Source organism: Scardinius erythrophthalmus (assembly GCF_964197995.2).
Source record: "Scardinius erythrophthalmus genome assembly, chromosome: 4".
NCBI classification, from domain to species: Eukaryota; Metazoa; Chordata; class Actinopteri; order Cypriniformes; family Leuciscidae; genus Scardinius; species Scardinius erythrophthalmus.
Window position 1 is genome coordinate 46782342 of NC_138224.1, and position 6010 is coordinate 46788351.

General features: G+C 47.6%; 1 long non-coding RNA gene across 1 annotated transcript in view; it reads left to right on the forward strand.

The window, feature by feature from the left end:
* LOC308689647 overlaps nucleotides 1–6010 on the forward strand; it is a 1235845-nt gene that overhangs the window by 4024 nt on the left and 1225811 nt on the right. The window lies entirely within an intron of this gene.

The window sequence follows — 6010 nt, forward strand, 5'->3', positions numbered from 1 at the left end:
TGAAAAATTTCGTTTTTTGGGAGTGTATTTTGATGTGAGATTAACATGGAGGGTGCATATTAGATATGTAGTAGATAAGTGTAAAAAAGTTATAAATGTCATGAGGTGTATTGCAGGATTGGGGTGGGGAGCGGAGGTTACATCGATGAAATGTATATATATATAGCCTTAATAAGATCAAGGATAGACTACGGAAGTATTGTATATGGTTCAGCAGCCAAATCTGTGTTAGCAGATTTGGATGTTATACAAGCTCGGGCTTTAAGAGTGTGTATAGGAGCGGTTAAAACCTCCCCAGTATGTGCTCTCCAAGTTGAAGCAGGTGAAATGCCATTGTGGTTGAGGAGGAAGCAGCTGGGGGCTAATTATTGGGTCAATTTAAGAGGACATGGAGATAACCATCCAACAAAAAGGGTGCTTCAGACATGCTGGGAGAAGGAGACATCACAAAAAACAGGTTTTGGGTGGACAGGGGATCAAATGGCAAAAGATACAGGAGTATATGATAAAGAGTTTGGCATAAATGTGGTGTGGCCTATTAGACCTGTCTGGGAATTAGAAATACCATGTGTAGATATGGAAATACTTGAAATTAAACGCCATAATAAGAATGCTGATTTAACTAGTGTATATTATAGTTATGGAGAATGTAAGTATAAGGAAGGTATTCAGATTTTCACAGATGGGTCAAAGGACATGCAAACAGAGGCAACAGGATCTGCAGTTGTTGTTCCTAGGTATCAGGTGGAAATTAGTAAAAGAACATCTGATTGTCTGAGTGTGTTTGCAGTTGAACTGTTAGTTAGGACAGAACATATTAGTGAGAAGGAGATCTTAATATGTAGTGACTCAGTAGCAGCTCTTATAAGCATAAAGGGTACAACTAAAAGTCATCTAGATCTGCTGTATGAAGTGTTATTTGCGAACTCAAGAATAGTTAGGCAGGGGGAAAATGTAATATATCTGTGGGTACCTGCACATGTGGGAATTCAGGGAAATGAGAAGGCGGATAAGGTGGCAAAAGAAGCAGTTAAAAAAGGAGATGTTGAAGTCAACATTAAATTATCAAAATCAGAGGGGAAAGGCATAGTGTGGAGAAGTATAAATCAACAATGGCAACAGAGCTGGGATAATGAAACAAAAGGGAGACATTTACACGAAATCCAAAGCAAAGTAGGTATATCAAGAAGTAGGGGAACAAAGAGGAAAGAGCAGGTGATAATGAGCAGGCTGAGAATTGGGCATAGCAATCTTAATGGCACACTTTTTATTACAGGAAATCATCCTACAGGAATGTGTGAACAATGTCAGGAGGCTGAAACAGTAGAACATATTCACGCATAACATGCAGGAAATTTATTCAGGAAAGACAAGAAATGGTAACACAATTAAAAAAATTAAGACGGGTAGATAATACAGTAAAAAGTTTATTGGAGTATGGAGAGAGTGTGGAGGGTAGGAAAGTGATATTTGGTTTTCTGAGGATGACTGGATTAGATAGGAGGATTTAGTATGAATGAGAATAAAGGGTAAATAAAACCGAAAGGTGGCAGTAATGCAACTCAAAGGATGCCAGCTGCCTTAAAAACCCAAAAAGAAGAAGAAGAAGTCTTCAGTGTCGGTCAATGTTGAGTGTTAGTGTTTGTTTGAGCACACGCTCACTGTTTCGAGTTTTCCTTTATAATAAACTAAAGTATTTTTGTATATCGTGGATCTTCGTCTTCTTCATCTTGATCTTCACCCAGAGACGTTACAAATTGACGGACCCAACAAAGAGTCAGCATGGGAATTCTTCTCACCCCGGTTTACCCAGCTCACTCACTAATCACCACTTTTCAAGACGGACTTTCAATTGAGAACTACATCGCCGATTTCCTGGAACTCTCTGCTGGGGTAAGCTGGTCAGATGAGGTCTTAAAATCTGTCTTTTGGTTGGGCTTAGACGATCATCTGCACCAGCAAGCCCCAGCAGCAGCTTTTCCAGGAACCTTCGCCAGTTATCTTGATCATGTGTTGTGGTTGAGTGGGTCAGCCCTCACCGTTGGTGAGGCTGAAGATGACATCACCACTCAACCACACACATCAGCCATCTGTCATGGCTCGAAGGAAAAGTCAAGGATTCAATAGCAAGTGAATACTGGTGTTTATTAACACAATAGAAGATGAAGTGCAGGTAGAGATATCAGGCAACAGTAGAAAAACAGGCTCGGCAACGCAGGACTCAGTGGGCAGACAGCAACGGACGAATCGCAGACAATCCTCAGAACAGGCAGACGAATCTCGGAACAGGAATACAGGAACTAGAGTCCGATCCTCGGAACAGGCAGACGAATCTCAATACAGGAACTGGAGCAAGGGAGAGAAGACTGTGAGCTGAGCCTGAGAACCTCCACAACCATCTGACAAAGACAAGACGAGGTGACAAACAATATATAGGACATTCTCATTCAAAACAGCTGGCGCTGATCAGCTCATCAGCGATAACGAGCCGTGCTGATGAGCCGCGCCCATTCATACAACACGCACACACATACCAAGGGCAAGTCAATGAATCCATGAACCGTGACAGTACCCCCCCTCCTAGGAACGCCGCCTGGCGTTCCCAGACACCCTTACCTGTCGATTGTAATCATCGATAAGGGAGTGATCCAGGATGTCCCTAGCAGGAACCCAACTTCTCTCCTCCGGACCGTAACCTTCCCAGTCCACCAAGTACTGGAATCCGCGTCCCCTTCGCCTTGAGTCCAGTATACGATTGACCGAATAAGTAGGTTCCCCATCTACGAGTCGCGGCGGGGGGGGAACCTGGGCAGGCGGATTAATGTGAGAACGAAATTCGGGCTTAATTTTGGATACATGAAAGACGGGATGAATCCTCCTGTACGCTGGAGGGAGGTTGAGGCGGACTGCCACCGGACTAATGATCTTGGTGACGGTAAACGGGCCAATGAATTTGGGAGCAAGTTTATTAGAAACGGAGCGGAGAGGAATGTTCCTGGTTGAAAGCCACACTTTTTGACCAACGACGTATACGGGAGGCTTGGACCGGTGGCGATCGGCTTTAGCCTTGGTGCGCGCCCCCACCTGGAGAAGAGTCTCACGGGCTCTAGTCCATGTGCGGTGACACCTCTGGACGAAGGCGTGAGCGGAGGGGACCGCGACTTCGGATTCCAGACTGGGAAAAATTGGTGGCTGGTAACCTAAACTACATTCAAACGGAGATAGGCCCGTGGATGACACTGGTAACGTATTGTGTGCGTACTCCACCATTGAAAGTTGCTGACTCCAGGAGGAAGGATTCTTGGAGACCAAGCATCGTAACACCCTTTCCAAATCTTGGTTGGCTCTCTCGGTTTGACCATTGCTCTGGGGGTGAAACCCTGAGGACAGACTGACAGTCGCTCCCAGTAACTTACAAAACTCTCGCCAAAATTTGGACACAAACTGGGGTCCTCTGTCAGAAACCACGTCTATCGGGAGGCCATGTAAGCGAAAGACGTGATCAACAACGGTCAACGCTGTCTCCTTGGCTGAGGGTAATTTGGGCAAGGGAATAAAATGAGCCGCCTTCGAGAACCGGTCCACCACAGTCAAAACGACCGTATTGCCCTGAGAGGGTGGGAGGGCGGTGATAAAATCTATCGCTATGTGGGACCAGGGTCTCGAAGGGACAGGCAGCGGTTGAAGTAACCCATCTGGGGGTCGATTGGAAGTCTTACCAGTGGAACAAACCGAGCAAGCCAAAACAAAACTGTGAATGTCACGAGCCATCAGTGGCCACCAGAACCGTTGCTTGACTAAAAAACTAGTGCGATTAACTCCTGGATGGCAAGCTACATTGGAACAATGACCCCACTGAATGATGTCGGGCCGTAATCCCTCCGGCACAAACAAACGATTCGGTGGGCAACCGGGCGGAGGCGTTACCCCTTCTAAGGCCGATTTGACCTTCGACTCGACCTCCCATGTGAGTGTGGAGACAAATAGGGTCTCGGGTAAAATGCACTCGGGAGTAAACGGGCGATCGGAATGGTCAAAAATACGCGATAAAGAGTCGGGTTTGATGTTTTTGGAACCCGGGCCGAAAAGAAAAATCAAAACGACCGAAAAAAAGTGCCCACCGAGCCTGCCTGGAGTTCAATCTTTTGGCGGTTCTGATATATTCCAGGTTCTTATGATCGGTCCAGACGATAAAAGGTACCCCCGACCCCTCTAACCAGTGACGCCATTCTTCCAACGCTAACTTAACTGCCAACAACTCTCTGTTACCAATGTCGTAGTTACGTTCGGCAGGCGATAAACGACGGGACAAAAACGCGCAGGGATGCATCTTGTCGTCTGTGGGAGAACGCTGGGATAGCACTGCTCCTACCCCCACCTCTGACGCATCGACCTCCACCACAAACTGACGTGACGGATCAGGGGCTATAAGGATGGGGGCTGAAACGAAGCGGCCTTTCAGTTTAGCAAACACAGCCTCAGCTGTGTCTGACCACCTGAACGCCGTTCTGGGGGAGGTCAAGGCAGTCAGAGGTGCGGCTAGTTGGCTGAAGTTGCGAATAAAACGCCGGTAGAAATTGGCAAACCCCAGAAACCTCTGTAGGGCCTTACGGGAATCTGGGCTTGGCCACTCCACCACAGCCTTAACCTTCTCAGGATCCATTCGCATTCCCTCAGACGAAATGATGTACCCTAGGAAAGGAACAGACTGTGCATGAAAAGCGCATTTCTCCGCCTTGACAAAAATCCCATTCTCTAGCAACCTCTGAAGCACTCGTCTGACGTGTTGAACGTGCTCCTGGAGAGAAAAAATCAATATGTCATCCAGGTAAACATATATGAACTGATCTACCATGCCTCTCAACACGTCGTTGATGAGTGCCTGGAAGACCGCTTAGCCCTCATCGCTGCCCAGCACAGAGTCCTCATCGCTGCCCAGCACAGAGCCCTCATCGCTGCCCAGCACAGAGCCCTCATCGCTGCCCAGCACAGAGCCCTCATCGCTGCCCAGCACAGAGCCCTCTTCGCCACTGGTCCTGCCCAGCTCAGTGCCCTCTTCGCCGCTGGTCCTGCCCAGCTCAGAGCCCTCTTCGCCGCTGGTCCTGTCCAGCTCAGAGCCGCTTTTGGCCCCTGCCTCATCCAGTCCAGTCTCAAAACCTGATAATTTCCCCAAGGAAATTTTGGGGGGGGGGGGCTATAAGTCCTCTCCGCCATGGCCACCCGAAGGGTCCTCTCCGCCATGGCCACCCGAAGGGTCCTCTTCGCCATGGCCACCTCCTCAGCCTTCTTCACCAAGGCCACCTCCTCAGCCTGCTTCACCAGGACCGCCCGAGGGGTGGTCTCCTACTCCGCCATGAACCCCTGACTAGTCTGCTTCGCCTTGGTCGTCTGGATCATCCTGGAGTCCGTCCATTCTTCTTCTGGTTCACCTCCCCGTCACGGACTCCAGGATGCCCACCCACCCTCCCTCCCGTGTTCTGCCATCTACGGCACGGGTCGTGCCTAGCGGGACGGGGGAGTTATGTCAGGTTTTCATGGACTTTTAGTTTGTTTTCTTCTGTTCTGTTTTCTTTAGATCATCATCTTCATTAGTTTAGTTCAGTCACCTGTGTTTAGATAATCATCTTACTCATCATTGTCATTATCATTACCGTCATCACCTGTGTTCACTCATCAGTATCACCATCACCTGTTGTCATGTCGTCATCTGTTTAGTCATCTGTGTATTTAAGTTCTCCCTGGTTCAGTCTTCAGTGTCGGTCAATGTTGAGTGTTGGTGTTTGTTTGAGCACACGCTCACTGTTTCGAGTTTTCCTTTATAATAAACTAAATTATTTTTGTATATCGTGGATCTTCGTCTTCTTCATCTTGATCTTCACCCAGAGACGTTACAACAGGGTGCCATTTGAACGCAATTCAGAAAGAGTCAAAGAATTGCGACATAACTATGTGCAAGTGAGTCCCACAATTGATGCATACTCTCAACACTGATACAGTAAATTATACATAT